At 43.4% G+C, this 17,500-nt stretch overlaps 1 protein-coding gene across 2 annotated transcripts in view; it reads right to left on the reverse strand.

Moving 5' to 3' along the window:
- The window catches only part of KDM3A (lysine demethylase 3A), an 84,017-nt gene that overhangs the window by 43,920 nt on the left and 22,597 nt on the right, over positions 1 to 17,500 (reverse strand). The gene's annotated exons all lie outside the window — the stretch shown is intronic.

Below are 17,500 nucleotides of genomic sequence, written 5' to 3' on the forward strand. Positions count from 1 at the left end.
AGTAAATTAGGAATTGCTTAAATCAGGTCCGGTGAAGCACCAGAGAGGAGATATTTATGGAGAACTGGTTGGAAGCAAAGCATGCTCGAAAGACAAAGGGATAGCTGTAGGTCTATCATTAGATGATGAAGACTGTAAGAACGCCTTGGGCTTGATTTACTAAGAGGTGCTAACCTACTTAGCACGTCTAAAGTATTAAGGCGCGCTAACCATGGTGCTAAGTAGGTTAGCACCAGTTTTCTCAATCAGATCGTACGCTAAGTACCGCGCGCAAAACTTTGTGCGTGCTAAGTCCCATAGGCTTTAGTGGGCACTTCGCGCGGAGCGCCCTGCGCTCTGTGCAGTGCGAGCGCAAAACTTTGCACATGGTACTTTGCGCACGATCACTACTTCTCACATTTCAACTGAGTTTAGACGTGCTAAGGGCCAGTGCTAAAGTTAGCACCGTTTTGTAAATTAAGCCCCTTGGAGGCAATTCAGAGTTAAACAGTATAGAACATGCCCAATGTGACCATTATAATATATCAAGGACACAAACAACCTCAAATAAAGAAGGGGGGGGGAAGGCAAGTCACAAAATTCTGTATTATGTCAATAAGGACTAACATGGATGAGTGACAGTTGGCTGTTGTATCAGCAGCCACTGAACAGAGCAACCTATTTCTTCATCTATAATCACAATTAATGCTGCTATACTGCTTGGATGATAGAGGTTGGGTAGAAGCCACTGTACAGATCATGCGCATTAAGTGGACTTCACTAAGCTTAGTTTGCTGGATTATTCAGGGGTCAATGGAGGTGCGGATTGTAGTTGGTACTCACGATCCCGGTGGTTGTCACAGCAGGAGCCGCTGGATATGCACGAGTCCTAAGGGGGAGCCGCTCAACCTCACTGGCCCCGGCCGGCAGCACAATGAGAGAGACTTGACTAGCTGCAGGATGGACGCTGCAGGGTCGGGCAGTCTGCCCGGCTCCCAGGAGAGATGCGCTGTTGCTGAAGGCGGATTCCGTTCTCACAACGCTGCGTGCTGGATTCAGACAGCCGCTCTCTTCCTCGTGGTGTGTGACGTCACACGTGATGCCTGGTGCTGAGGTTTCGGGAGGAACGCCCCCCCTTTCTCAAAGCTGGCAACCCGAGGAATAGAGGAGGCTGTCTTTTATGCCGTGCAGACTCCCTAGCTGTCATTCAAAACAAAGCGACTATCATTCAAAGGCGAACAGCTCCAGTTCACTATTCAAACCATGTGGTGTGAGAGTGTTTAAATTGTATATCCAATTATCTTCTCTTCTGGACATTTGCTGAATATAATCTCCTTCCCTCCATGGCTTTAGGACTTTCTCCACCGCATAGAACATCGTTCCTTTAAAGGAATGTGGGGAGGACCAAACGCCCACTAAAAGAGAGGTTGGGAGAACATTGCACTAATATACTGAAGGGGAACACTAAACATCCATTGTCAGCTCACTATAAAGAATGTCATGACTGTTCCATGGTTTGAATAGTGAACTGGAGCTGTTCGCCTTTGAATGATAGTCGCTTTGTTTTGAATGACAGCTAGGGAGTCTGCACGGCATAAAAGACAGCCTCCTCTATTTCTCGGGTTGTCAGCTTTGAGAAAGGGGGGGGCGTTCCTCCCGAAACATCAGCACCAGGCATCACGTGTGACGTCACACACCACGAGGAAGAGAGCGGCTGTCTGAATCCAGCACGCAGCGTTGGGAGAACGGAATCCGCCTTCAGCAACAGAGCATCTCTCCTGGGAGCCGGGCAGACTGCCCGACCCTGCAGCGTCCATCCTGCAGCTCGTCAAGTCTCTCTCATTGTGCTGCCGGCCGGGGCCAGTGAGGTCGAGCGGCTCCCCCTTAGGACTCGTGCATATCCAGCGGCTCCTGCTGTGACAACCACCGGGATCGTGAGTACCAACTACAATCCGCACCTCCATTGACCCCTGAATAATCCAGCAAATTAAGCTTAGTGAAGTTCACTTAATGCGCATGTGCCTCCACAAAAGAAGGACCCACTACCATTAAACTGGAACTTCACTGTCTTAACTCCACATATCAAGGAGGATCACCTCTGAATATCCTATTACTGGGATCAATTCTCCTCACTACTAAGTTCGTTCAAGTTTTAAGCTTCTGCACTGCCAACGATTAATTAACTACTTCAGTGTAGCTACATCTATTGAAAGTCCTTAATTTCCAGTGTGTGTATATGTATATAAGCAATCATTATCAATTTTAACACATGATTTTATCTGTCTACTTAGTGAAAATGTATTAAAGTTGTGTAAAATTTTATGATTTTCAACAACCAGCAATATGGTTTTTATTAGCACTGGAGATACCCAATCTCTTAACACATTTTCAACTAGCGCTATCTGATATTTCATATGATTATTTTGAGGAATTGGGATAACCTTTATCAGATTTAGCTGCTGCCACCAGTGGCGCAACACTTCAAATCCATTTTACACTGTGCAGATCAGCTGCAGAGACTTCCCAGTGAGGGAGGGACTTGCAAACACTCCCACTCACTACAGCTGGGAGGGGCTGATCAGCACATGGCTCTGTTTTCATGAACAGTCTCCACAAACCAGGCAGCAGAGATCAGCAGAACAGCAGAGGCTGAGTCATTACTATGAAGGGGAGTGTCCTCCTGTCACCAGAGCAGGAAACTCCACATGAGCAGAACTGGGATCCTCATGTCACACAAATGACAGGGTCAGAGGCATTATACAATAAAATCCCCTTACAGTAAAGCCCCATACACACGCTCAACAGCGGTCTTTTATGCTTTCACCACTTTTGTTGCGAAGCAAGTTGAAACACCTAAATAAAAAAGGTCTTTTGCTATTGTTCAAAGAGCTGATAAGTAGTCAAACCAACTATTGGATTGACTTATCAGTATCATCAGCTCTTTCAACAATAGCAAAATACTTTTTTTCTAGGCGTTTCAACTGGTTCAACAAAAGTGGTGAAAGCATAAAAGACCGCTGTGGAGCGTGTGTATGGGGCTTAAGATTCGTACACATGGCTGACTGCGGCAAAATACCAGTCAGGCCAGCCCACGGGGCGGCCGTTCTGACGACAGTTTGCCAGTGTGTACAGTCTGTCGTCAGGCTGATAAGGCTGGTTTTGACCGATCCGCAGAGCAGATCAGGCAAAACTAGCCGTATCAGCCTAACGACAGACTGTACACCGGGAAACTCGTCAGAACGGCCGCCCCCGCAGGCGGGTCTGACGACCGGTAGTTTGTTTCAGTCAGACGTGTGTAGGTAGTTTTAAGCTTCAAGGGACTAATGCTGGATACACACCATGAGTTTCCGTGTCGCACGCGTCCGTCGATACGATTATTTCCGAACGAATTTCGATGATTTTTAGGTCGATTGCCATGTAAAGTATGGCAAATCGACCTAACGATCCATCGAAGCTTGAATCGGACATGTCGGAAATAATGGAATCGACGCGTATCGACGGACGCATCGAATGCGGAAACGCATGGTGTGTATCCAGCATTATATCAGGATTCAGCATACAGTCGGATCTTTAGCTGACTTCGGGAGGCTGCTGTACACACACACGGTGGTCTCTTAAGATTCTTGGCCAAGGCTGTCTTTATCATCTGCCACAGCCAAGTTCACACCAGCGTGTCTATGTACCTTATAAGGAGGGCAAATGGAACACCCACTACAGGAACTTCAGTTAATATTGTAATTTGTTGTCTGTGATGGATATCTAACGACCTTCTCAACAATCTCAGGAGATGGCAGTAATTATCTAGACTGAAGGCTGAGATCCTTTCAGCCGAGGAGAATCTGAAGTGTGTGTAGCTTTATGTACAATTAGAACATATTATGCTGAGTCATAACAGCCAATCTGAGTAGCTTTTCGTAGGGGACTCAAAAGTACAAAGATAGAGGATTAACCCGAGTGTCAGAAGAGTTGCATCTTTAAATAAAAGTAGCCTGTAGCCTCCATTTTCTGCTAGCTATTAATAGGCTTCCTTTTGTGAATAGATTCATTTCATTTTCATTAAAAAAAAACAAAAAAAAAAACAACTATTTTTATTAGGTTTCTTAAAATAGAAAGCATTCAAACATCCTACTTATTTTCCACAAACCTAGGTCCGGAGGAGATATCTGGTTATCGGATTACAGAATTGCTGTAGGTTTATCAACAAACTGGAGCTCCCCCTCACCAAAGACAGTATGATCCGACTCCCAAGCCAGGGTATACACAGGGTATTTTCTATAACTAGGAATTGTTTAAATCAAGTCAGGTGAAGCATCAGATAGGAGAAATTTACGGGGAACTGGTTGGAAGCAAAGCATGCTCGCAAGACAAATGGATAGCTGTAAATCTATCACTAGATGATGAAGACTGGGAGGACGCCTTGAAGGCAGTTAGGAGTTAAACAGTATAGAAAATGCTCAAGGAAACAATTATAACAGGTCAAAGACAAAAAACAACCTGAAATAAATGAGGGAAGGGGGGGGGGGGGGGGGGGGGGGATGAAAAAAAAAAAAAAAATGAAGGTGGCCACAAAATGTCTCATTAAGTCTATAAAAAAGATTAAAAAAAAAGACCAACATGGCTGAGTGAGATTTGGTTGTTGCCTTAGCAGCCACAGCACATAGAAACCTATTTCTCCATCTGAGCTCACAATTAATGCTGCTATACTGCTTGGATGGCTTAGATTTTGCACAGTATTAATACACCAGGAGGTTGGGTAGAAGCCACTGTACAGATCAGCTGCAGAGACTTCCCGGGGAGGGAGGGACTTGCAAACACTCCCACTCACTACAGCTGGGAGGGGCTGATCAGCACATGGCTCTGTGTTTTCATGAATGTCTTCACAAACCAGGCAGCAGATCAGCAAAACAGGAGAGGCTGAGTCATTACTATGAAGGGGAATGTTCTGTCAGAGTAACCAAGCAGCTCAGGGTGACCCAAACCACTAGGAATGTATAGGGGGATAAAAGAGACCGAAAAGCCCTCATACTAATAAGCAATGCTTGGTGAAATTTACAGCCATATCAATCCCTGCCATATACTGATGAGGGCCAAAAGCCCGAAACAGGCTGTCTACAGGTGAGGTTTTTGTGGCTGTGATATTTAAAGCTATAGGCTTGCTATACACCAGCGGTTCTGGATGCTTGTTTGGCTTACAGGGGCGAAAATAATTTGCATATTCAGTAGTGGTGCATTGTGGGTAACCACAAATGTTCAGTTATATCTGAATTATTGCAAATTTCCTCCTGTCATAAGAGCAGGAAAACCACATGAAAAAAACTGGGATCCTCATGCCACACAAATGACAAGGTCAGCGGAATTATACAGTAATATTCCCCTTCAATTCAATTCACTTTATTGTCATTGTGTAACACAACGAAATTACTTTTCATGACAACCCCACGGTGCATATAGGGAACATAGTGATAGTAACAAGGAAGAGAAGAAATTATACAAGTATGCCAGGTATTACAGATGTTTAAACAATTTGTACACAGTGTTAATTATTTCAGAGAGGATTCAGAGTTTATCAAGTTTATGGCGGATGGGAAAAAGCTGTCTTTCAGTCTGTTTGTGTGTGTGCGGGTTGATCTAAAACGTTTACCTGATGGAAGGAGCTCAAACAAGGCATTTCCAGGGTGAGTGTTGTCTTTGATAAGGTTTTTGGCCCTTCTCAAGCTGCGAGCATTATACAAAAGTTCCAGTGATGGTAGTTCAGTGCCAATAATGGCTTCTGCTGTTTTAACAACTCGCTGCAGGGCTTCTCTAGTAGCCTTCGTGCAGCTGTTGTACCAGGCCGTCATGCAATTGGTCAGAACGCTTTCTATAGTGCATCTGTAGAAATTAACCAGCAGCTTCTGTGGGAGGTTAGCGCTCCTTAGTTTCCTGAGAAAGTAGAGGCGTTGTTGTGCTTTGCCAGTTAGAGCTAAAGCATTGTCAGCCCAGGACAGGTTCTCTGCGATGGTGACTCCCAAAAATTTGAAGCTGGAAACTCTCTCCACAGCCTCTGCATTGATCATTAGCGGTAGGTGAGTAGTCTTTTTGGTGGTCCTAAAGTCCAGAATAATTTCTTTGGTCTTCTTTGTATTTAATAACAGGTTGTTAATGTCGCACCATGCGGTCAGGTTCCTAACTTCTTCTCTGTATGCAGCTTCCTCATTGTCTGATATAAGCCCAATGACAGTCGTATCATCTGCAAACTTAATAAGCAACAAAGAGAAAAAGGTACCCAACATAAAGCACCAAGCCACTCCAATTACATTCAAAATACAAAATATCTTTATTTGATGAATTACAAACAGAATAAAAGCATTATTAAAAATCACCAAGGGGTGATAGCAGCGGTGTACAAGGTCAAACAATAATTCTGCAATAGTTATATTCAATACAAGCAATATTAAAGTCCTCACACTCAAGAATTATGTATAAATATCAGGTAGGTAACTATATATAGGTATACAGGGAAACCTCAGTAAAATCCGTAAGAACAATAAACCCCATATAAAGTGCACTGTGCAAAACCTAAATAAATGAATAGGACTGGGACTACAATAACAAACCCAGATATAACGTATATGACAGCAGTAGAGAAAACCCGAGGGGAATCCAATGTACAGCAATTCAAAATAAAAGAGTAGAGAATAACCTACGTATAGGAGAGGAGGCCGCCAAGGAACACCGCCGCCGCCTTAATGCATCACGCGGGCTCAACCCGCTTCAGAGAGAGTGATGCATTGCTCTACTGCTGTCATATACGTTATATCTGGGTTTGTTATTGTAGTCCCAGTCCTATTCGTTTATTTAGGTTTTGCACAGTGCACTATATATGGGGTTTATTGTTCTTACGGATTTTACTGAGGTTTCCCTGTATTATTATTATTATTTAGTATTTATATAGCGCCGACATATTACGCAGCGCTGTACAATGTATATACATATCTATATCTTGTCACTAACTGTCCCTCAAAGGAGCTCACAATCTAATCCCTACCATTACCATATGTCTATATTATATAGTGTAATTACTGTAGTCTAGGGCCAATTTTTAGGGGGAGCCAATTAACTTATCCATATGTTTTTGGAATGTGGGAGGAAACCGGAGTGCCCGGAGGAAACCCACACAGACACGGAGAGAACATACAAACTCTTTGCAGATAGTGCCCTGGCTGGGATTCGAACCAGGGACCCAGCGCTGCAAGGCGAGAGAGCTAACCACTACGCCACCGTGCTGTATACCTATATATAGTTACCTACCTGATATATATATACATAATTCTTGAGTGTGAGGACTTTAATATTGCTTGTATTGAATATAACTATTGCAGAATTATTGTTTGACCTTGTACACCGCTGCTATCACCCCTTGGTGATTTTTAATATTGTTTTTATTGTGTTTGTAATTCATCAAATAAAGATATTTTGTATTTTGAATGTAATTGGAGTGGCTTGGTGCTTTATGTTGGGTACCTTTTTCTCTTTGTTGCTTATTAACCACTTCTCTACCACAGTTTTTTTTCCCCTTCAAAAGCTCTTCCCATTCATTCGGTAATAACTTTATCACTAATTATCACACTGAAATGATCTATACATTATTTTTTGCGAGAAAAACTAGGCTTCCTTTGGGCAGTACTTTATGCTAAGAATTATATTATTTTATATGGATTTGACAGGGAAGAAGAAGAAAAAAAGGAAAAAAATCACCATTTCTCAGCTTTCAGCCATTGTAGTTTAAAAAAAAAAAAGTGCTATTGTAGATAAAACAGACACATTTTATTTGCCCATTTGTCCCAGTTATTACAATGTTTAAATTGTGTCCCTAGTACAAAGTATGGCGATAATATTTTATTTTGGGTTAGGGGTGAAGGAGTTTCAAAAATAATGAAAATGTATTTATTTTTTCTATGGTAAGTGAATAATGGTGTATTTGGAAGTAGTTTTACTTTTTGGCCACAAGATGGTGCTATACGTACTCCGTTTTCTAAAAATAGAAAACAGAACCAAATATTTACATGTTTTTATAGGTGTTTGTAAACAAGGACATAGAAAAGCGTGGCAGAAGTTGCTAAGTGGTTAATACTGATATACCCAATTAGCACATTCCATTCCTTAATTATACAAATGTTATTTATAGGATGGTGCTTATCCTCTTGGTTGTTTAATTCATCTGCAAACTTAACAATTACGTTTGAGGTATGGATAGGCTGGCAGTCATGGGTGAAAAGTGCATAGAGGAGAGGGCTTAATACACAGCCCTGTGGCACGCCAGTGCTAAGGGTAAGGGTGGAGGATGTCTGTTTTCCTAGTCTGACAGTTTGAGGGCGATTAGTAAGGAAGTCCAATAACCAAGTACATATGGAGGGAGCAAGACCTAGTGCATGGAGTTTGTTGGTCAGCTGGCTAGGTACAATGGTGTTAAATGCTGAGCTGTAGTCAACAAAGAGCATCCTAACATAGGAGTTGGGCTTTTCCAGGTGTGAGAGGGCAGCATGGAGAGCTACACAGATGGCATCCTCAGTCGATCTATTTGTTCGGTAAGCAAACTGGTGTTGATCTAGATTTGCTGGGATGGAGGCCTTGATGTGTGTGGCTACCAGTCGTTCAAAGCACTTGGCGATGACAGGGGTTAGAGCAACTGGTCGATAATCATTAAGACAGGTTATCCTAGGATTTTTTGGGACTGGCACAATGGTTGTAGATTTAAGGCATGATGGGAATACACCCAAGAACAGAGAGAGGTTGAATATTTGTGTAAAAACTTTCGCTAGTTGACCAGCACAGGCTTGGAGCACACGTCCTTGCACACCATCAGGACCTGCAGCTTTCCTGGTGTTGATATTTGTGAGTGCTTGCTGCACTTCATGTATGTGAAGGATTAATGGCTGTGAGTCTGTAGTGGGCCCAAAGTTCACTGGAGGCCGATTGTTGTCTTTTTCAAATCTAGCAAAGAAGTTGTTAATTTCCTCTGCTAGGCTGGGGATGTTATTGTCCAGTGTATATTGAGTGCTATTCTTCTTTTTGTAATCTGTGAATAGTTGAATGCTTTGCCACATCCTCCTTGGGTTTGAGTCATTTTCAAAGTTTTCCTCTATCCTTTGTTTGTATTTAAGTTTTGCATTTCGTATGCCTTATAATAAGCTTCAAGGGGCCTGGCCAAGTCGTTTACTAGATCAGGATTCGGCATACAATGAATGCCGCATCTTTATCAGACGTCAGGCTGCCACTGAATACACATTCTGGTTTCTTTCAAGATTTTCGGCTGAGGCGCTTTATGCTATGCTATGGCAGAATTCAAATCAGTGTGTGCGGAGCTTATGGGGAGGGCAAGCTGAGAACAACCACTGCAGGAATCTCAAAAGAAGTTATCCAGTATAATAGATATTGAACGACCTCCTCAGCAATGTCAGGAGATGGCAGTAATGATCTAGACTCTGGACGGAGAACGTTTCTCCCGGGGAGAATGTAAAGAGCGTGTGGCTTTATGTACCATAACACCCATTATGAGTAATTTTTCGTAGGGGTATCACAAGTACAGAGACAGAGTATTGGCCCAAGAGTCAGGACACACATCTTTAAACAAAAGCTCTGCAGTGGCAGTTTTCGCTTGCTTATAGACTTCCTTTTTGAGAATAGATTTGTTTTTAACTGCAAAAATAATAAAATCTTAGTAAAATAGGAAATCTTCAAAAATCCTACTCATTTCCTACATAAGACCATCAGGCAAACAAGTCTGGGTGAGATCTCTGGGTATCGGATTACAGAATTGTTGTAGGTTTATCAACACGCTGGAGCTTCCTCCCCTCCCCCTGAGCAAAGACGTTAACATCCAACTCCCACGCCATTCATATTATTAGTGACCATGTCTACAGGCACTGAGCAATGCTGGACATACCTAAAAACCCTGGCAAACCCAGTAGGCATAGAAAAAAAAATTGTATTTTTCTTTTAAAACCTTTAAGTATAATAAAGCAAAGAGGTAAAGGTTTCAGAACCGATCTAAAACAAACCAAAAAAAAAATCAGGATATTTTCTACATAAGAAAACTAGAAACTATGACACGTCCACTTTTAAGTAAAAAGATAACCAGTGAAAACGCTGTAGGCTTTTAATATTCTTCATATGGTTAGGATGTTTGTAATCCCACGAGGGGCTAGCTCAGTAGTTCCCATACAGCAGGAGTCAGTGGGGAACGTCAAATGACTGTATATATTTTTTCTGCATGATACAGGCTTTCTTCCTATCTAAAAGCTTTTTATGCCACTTTGGAGTTAAGGCTATTTAGAACATGCCCAAGGTGACCATTATAATAGGTAAATGACTAACATAACCTCAAATAAAAAGGAAGGGGGGGGGGGGGGGGGCTGTCAAGAAATTCTATATTAAGTCTATAAAAAAAATAAACTAAAAATGGCTGAGTGAGAGTTGACTGTTGTATTGGCAGCCACTGCACAGAGCAACCTACTTCATCTGAGATCACAATGAATGCTGCTATACTGCTTGGATGCCTTAGATTTTGCACAGTATTAATACACCAAGAGGCTGGGTAGAAGCCACTGTACAGATCAGCTGCAGAGACTTCCAGTGAGTGAGGGACTTGCAGACACTCCCACTTACTACAGCTGGGAGGGGCTGATCAGCACATGGCTGTGTGTTCATGAATGTCTCCACAAACTAGGCAGCCAAGATCAGCAGAACAGGATAGGCTGAGTCATTACTATGAAGGGGAGTGTCCTGTCAGAGCAAGAAACCCGACATGAGCAGAACTGGGATCCTCATGTCACACAAATGGCAAGGTCAGTGGAATTATGCAGTAGTATTCCCCTTATAGTAAGCTTTAAGGGACCTGGGCAAGTAGTTAACTAGATCAGAAATTTGCTGCATCAGGAATTGACATACAAAGTTTGGACTTTATGAGATGTTGGGCGGCCGCTGAAGACACACTAGTTTCTTTTTAATATTTTTGGCTGAGCCGAACATTGTCTGTCATGGCACAATTCAAACCAGCGTGTGTACGCAGCTTATGCGGAGTGGAAGCAGAGATAACCCACTGCGGTAACTTCAATAAAGAGTAATTTTGTTGTCCAGTATGATATCTTACGACTTCCTCAACAATGTTGACAGTAATGATCTAGATTCTAGACTGAAGGCGGAGATAGTTTGAGCCGAGGAAAATCTGAAGTGTGTGTAGCTTTATGTATAATTATAATATGCTGAGTCATAACAGCCGATCTGAGCAGTTTATTGCAGGGGGTCAAAAGTACAGAGATAGAGGATTAACCCGAGAGTCAGGAAAGCTGCATCTTTAAATAAAAAGGTCTGCAGCCTCCATTTTCCACTCGCTTCCTTTTGTGAAAAGATTTCATTTTTTACCATTAAAAAAACAATGTCAATTTTTATTATATTTGGCAAAATAGGAACTATTCAAAAGTCCTACTTATTTTCCACAAACCCACGTCCGGATGAGATTTCTGGGTATCGGATGACAGAATTGCTGTAGGATTATCAACACACTTGATCTCCCCCCCTCCCTTTAGCAAACATGGTATGATCCGGCTCCCAAGCCCTTCACACAATTATAAGTGACCGTGTCTACAGGCACTGAGCAGTGCTGGGCATACCAGGTTGCATTGAAGACATGCATAAACATTTTTTTGTTTTTAACATGAAAGTTCTGCATAATAAAGCAAAGTGTAAATGTTTCAAAACAAATTTAAAACAAAACAAAAAACACTAGAAAAAAAAAGTTATTTTCTTTTAAAGTAAAACTAGTAATTGCTTAAATCAGGTCAGGTGAAGCATCAGATAGGAGATATATACAGGGAACTGGTTGGAAGCAAAGCATGCTCGAAAGACAAATGGATAGCTGTAGGTCTATCACTAGATGATGAAGACTGGGAGGATGCCCTGTAGGCAGTTAGGAGTTAAACAGTATAGAACACGCCCAAGTACCATTATAACAGGTCAAGGACAAAACAAAACCTCAAATGAATGGGGGTGGGGGGGGGGGGGGGAGGATATAAATATGCTAGAAATGCTATATTGTCTGTAAAAAAAAAAAAAAAAAAAGACCAACATGGCTGAGTGACAGTTGGCTGTTGCATTAGCAGCCACTGCACAGAGCAACCTATTTCTCAATCTGAGATCACAATGAATGCTGCTATACTGCTTGGATGCCTTAGATTTTGCATGGTATTAATACACCAGGAGGTTGGGTAGAAGCCACTGTACAGATCAGCTGCAGAGACTTCCCAGTGAGGGAGGGACTTGCAAACACTCCCACTCACTACAGCTGGGAGGGGCTGATCAGCACATGGCTGTGTTTTCATGAATGTCACCACAAACCAGGCAGCAGAGATCAGCAAATCAGAATCAGATTTTATTTCACCAAGTGCAGCAGTTGCCACACTCGGAATTGTTTGTGGTACACATCAGAATAGAGCATAGTACATCAAAGCATGCAATGACGAGCAGACAAAGACATTAAACGAGGTAGTGCAAAAAACATGTGCAGTACAGAAGAATTAAGGTATGTTAGAGCAAAAAACTACCTGCGGTAATCCACAGGATAAGTACATATTTATTTAGGCCTGGGTCACAGATGTGCTATTTAGTTATACTGTGTGTGAGATTTGAGTTCAGAAGGCACACTGCTTGGGGGAAAAAGGAGTTCCTGTGCCTGGAGGCTTTGGTGGAAATAGCCCTGTAACGGTATTCTGAGCGCATGCGGTTGAAGAAGCGGCTGCCGGGATGGAGCCGGTCATTCGTGATCCTGACTGCCCTTGTTCTCAGTCTGGATGCGTGGAGGAGGTCCAGAGGTGGCAGGGGGGAACCAATGATTTTTTCCGCTGTATTTATTACTCTTTGCAGTCTGTACCGGTCGCTAGACGTGGCTCCACCATACCACACGATGATAGAGGAGCACAGGATTGACTCTATGGTGGCAGTGTAGAAGCTAGACAGCAGCTCCTGCGGCATACCAAACTTCCTGAGTTGTCTTAGGAAGAACAGCCGTTGCTGCGCCTTCTTTTGGCATTTAGTGGTGTTTACACTCCATCTCAAGTCGTTGGTGATAGTAGTGCCCAGAAACCGAACGCTAGATACTCTGGTGACTTCCGTGCCTTCAATGAGTACCAGGCTGAGTGGGGGGGGCATTTCCTGAAGTCGATAACCAACTCGACCGTCTTAGCAGCGTTTAGGACAAGCATGTTGTCCTTACACCAGTTGCAGATCCGCTCGATCTCGCTGCGGTAGGTGCGTTCGTCCTCCTCACTGATGAGACCAAGGATGGTGGTGTCGTTCGCAAATTTAATTACCTTAACGCAGTCGGCAGTGGAGGTGCATCTGTTTGTATACAGGGAAAACAGGATCGGAGACAGTACACAGCCTTGGGGGGCGCCAGTATTTGTGGTCCTCAATTGGGAGAGGCAGCTGCCAAGTTTAACCTGTTGTGTCCTGTTTGTGAGGAAGTCCTTGATCCAGTTGCAGAGATTTACGTCAAGCCCTATTTGCGCTAAGTTGTTATACAGGATGTTCGGGCAGATCGTATTGAAAGCAGAGCTAAAATCCAGGAAAAGGATCCTGGCGTAGGTGTTGGGTCTGTCCAGATGTTCCATAATGTATGCCAGACTGATGTTGATGGCATCCTCTATGGACCGGTTTGCCCTGTATGCAAACTGAAGTGGATCTAGGAGAGCGTTGGTGGAGTTTTTCAGATGGGTAAGGACTAGTTTTTCAAAGATCTTCATGACAGTTGAGGTAAGGGCCACGGGTCTGTAGTTGTTGAGATCCGTAGCACCTGGTTTTTTAGGTACCGGTATGATAGTGGACCTTTTAAAGCAGGAGGGTACTTTGCCAGCCGACAGGGAGTTCTGAAAAATAGAGGTCAGAACCGGGGCTAGCTGGCTAGCGCAGGATCTCAGGCACATGGATGACACGCCGTCCGGGCCAGAGGCTTTCCTAGGATTTAGTCTCTGGAGGTGCCTGAGTATGTCTGTCCCCTGGACTACTACTGGTTCTGGGAGGGCACTGCCAGTACTAGGAGAGGTGGATATGGGGGGTGCCCAGTGGGTGGCCTTCGGGTCACCTACATGGGTAGGTTGATGTTCAAACCTGCCATAGAATTCGTTGAGTTTTTCTGCTAGTTCGAGACTCGGGGGTGCTTGTTGAGGAGAGGGTTTGAAATTTGTGGCTACCCTAAGCCCTTGCCAGACCTCCCGTGTGTTTGAGCGTAGGCGGAGCCCCAGCTTGTTGGAGTAGGCCCTTTTTGCGACGCTAAGTTCGCGCTTGAGGGAGTACCTGGCTGCCTTGAACTCCTCTGGTGTTCCAGACTTGTGCGCTTCTTCCTTGATTTTCCGGAGCCGGCGTAACTTGCCGTTAAACCAGGGCTTGTTGTTAGGGTAGACCCTGAAAGTTTTTGTGGGGATGCACAGCTCCTCGCAGAAGCTGATGTAGGAGGTGACGTTCTCTGACCATTCCTCCAGGCAGGCTGACTCAAAGGTTGCCCAGTCGGTGCAGTCAAAGCAGGCCTGTAGTTGTAGCTTAGCCTCTTCTGTCCACTTTCTCACAGTCCTGAGGACTGGCTTGGATGATTCAAGGTGCATTCTGTAGGTGGGAATTAGATGGATTAGGCAGTGGTCTGAGTTTCCTAGGGGAGCCTGTCGAATAGGTTTGTACGCCTCCTTGAGGACCGTGTAACAATGGTCCAGGGTGTTCTGATTCCTGGTGGGGCAAGTAATGTGCTGTTTGTAGCGGGGCATCTCTATGCGGAGGTTAGCGCTGTTGAAGTCCTCGCAGACGATGAAGAGGGAGTCTGGGAGGGATGTCTCCCACCGTGAGATGGCGTCGCTGAGTGTGCGCTGAGCGACCTTGGTGTTGGCACTGGGGGGGGGGGGGGGATATATACTCCTACAAGAATGAGAGGCTGAGTCATTACTACGAAGAGGAGTGTCCTCCTGTCACAGAGCAGGAAACCACACATGAGCAGAACTGGGATTCTCATGTCACACAAATGACAAGGTCAGTGGCATTATACAGTAAAATCCCCTTATAGTAACCTTCAAGGGACCTGGCCAAGTAGTTTAGATCAGAAATTTACTAGATCAGGATTTGTCATACATTGCCGCATCTTTATCAGATGTCAGGCTGCCACGGAATAAACACTGGTTTCTTTTAAGATTTTCGGCTAAGGCAATCTTTATCGTCTGCCATGGCAGAATTCAAATCAGTGTGTGTGGAGCTTATGGGGAGGGCAAGCAGAGAAACTCCCCTGCAGGAAATTCAAAAGAAATTATTAGTTAGGGTCGGTTCACAATGGTTAAAAAAAACGTATCCGTGGCTCCGCTTTTTGGCTACAAAACGATAACATTTTGAAAAACTGATCAGATTTGCATCAGCTTTTAGAAAAACTGATCCGTGTGAAACGGATCCGACCTGTAACTGGGCGTGTGGACCGAGCCTTATACAGTATAATAGATATCAAACGACCTCCTCAGCAATGTCAGGAGATGGCAGTAATGATCTAGACTCTGGACAGATAGCTTCATCCGAGGAGAATTTAAAGTGTGTGTGGCTTTATGTACCATTACAACACCCGATATGAGTAATTTTTCATAGAGGACTTATAAGTACAGAGACAGAGGATTAGCCCAAGAGTCAGGACTCGCATCTTTAAATAAAAGCTCTGCAGTGGCAGCTTCCAATTTTCACTTGCAATAGGCTTCCTTTTAGAGAATAGATTTGTTTTTAACTGAAAAAATAAAATCTTAGTAAAATAGGAGATCTTCAAAAGTCCTACACATTTCCCACATAAGACCGGCAGGCAAACAAGTCCGGGTGAGATCTCTGGGTATCGGATTACAGAACTGTTGTAGGTTTATCAACACGCTGGAGCTTCCTCCCCTCCCCCTGAGCAAAGACATTAACATCCAACTCCCACGCCATTCATATTATCTGTGACCGTGTCTACACGCACTGAGCCATGCTGGACATACCTAGAAACCCTGGCAAACCCAGTAGGCATAAAAACATCCAAACATTTTGTATTTTTCTTTTTAAACCTTAAAGTATAACAAAAAGTAAATGTTTTAGAAGAGATCTAAAAACGAAAAACTAAAATTAGGATATTTTCTATATAAGAAAACTAGAAACTAACACTTCCATTTTTAAGGAAAAGGATAACAAGTGAAAACGCTGTAGGCTAAGGCTATTACTATTATTCATATTGTCACATGTTTGTAATCCCAAGAGGGGCTAGCTCAGTAGCCTATACTGCGGGGGTCAGTGGGGAACGTCAGATGACTGTATAAATACTTTTTCCTACATGATCCAGGCTTTCTGCCTATCCAAAAACTTGTTATGCGATTTTGGAGTTAAAGCCTTTTAGAACATGCCCGAGAAGACCACTATAATAGGTCAATGATTATAAAATAACTTCAAATAAGGGGGGGGGGGGGAGGTAGGAGAGATCAAAAAATTCTATATTAGGGTAAGTCTTTAAAAAAAATGGATGAGTTGTCGCCTTAGCAGCCACAGCACAGAGAAACCTATTTCTCCATCTGAGATCACAATGAATGCTGCTATACTGCTTGGATGCCTTAGATTTTGCACAGTATTATACACCAGGAGGTTGGCTAGAAGCCACTTTACAGATCAGCTGCAGAGACTTCCCAGTGAGGGAGGGACTTGCAAACACTCCCACTCACTACAGCTGGGAGGGGCTGATCAGCACATGGCTGTTTTCATGAATGTCTCCACAAACCAGTCAGCAGAGATCAGCAGAACAGGAGAGGCTGAGTCATTACTATGAAGGGGAGTGTCCTCCTGTCATGAGAGCAGGAAACCACACATGAGCAGAACTGGGATCTTTATGTTACACAAATGACAAGGTCAGTAGAATTAAAAAGCAACATTCCCTTATAGTAACCTTCAAGGGTCCTGGCCAAGTAGATTACTAGATCAGAAGATTACGATTTCAGGATTTGTCATTAGCAGACGGCAGCTGTGCAAACGCTGAATTCTTTTAATATTTTTGGAAGCGATCTTTATCGTCCGCCATAGCAGAATTCAAATCAGCGTGTGTACGAAGCTTATGGGGAGGGGTGGGCAAGCAGAGAACCCACTGTAGGAGTATCAATAGAGATTATTAGCTATCCAGTATGATATTTAACAACCTCCTGACATTGCTGAGGACTGAGATAGTTTCGGCCAAGGAGAATATAAAGCGTGTAGCATTATGTCCCGTTACAAATTAACAACCGGTCTGAGTAATTTTTCATAGGGGACTCACAAGTACAGAGGGCAGAGGATTAGCCCAAGAGTCAGAACTCTAAATAAAATCTCTGCAGTGGCAGCTTCAAATTTCCACTTGCTATACGCTTGCTTTTGTCAAGAGATTAATGTATAAACCACAAATAAAACTGTTAATTTAGATAAAATAGGAAATATTCAAAAACCCTACTAATGTTCCACATAAGATTGTCAGGTAAACTCA

The sequence above is a fragment of the Hyperolius riggenbachi genome, chromosome 1, assembly GCF_040937935.1.
Source record: "Hyperolius riggenbachi isolate aHypRig1 chromosome 1, aHypRig1.pri, whole genome shotgun sequence".
In the NCBI taxonomy this organism is placed as follows: Eukaryota; Metazoa; Chordata; class Amphibia; order Anura; family Hyperoliidae; genus Hyperolius; species Hyperolius riggenbachi.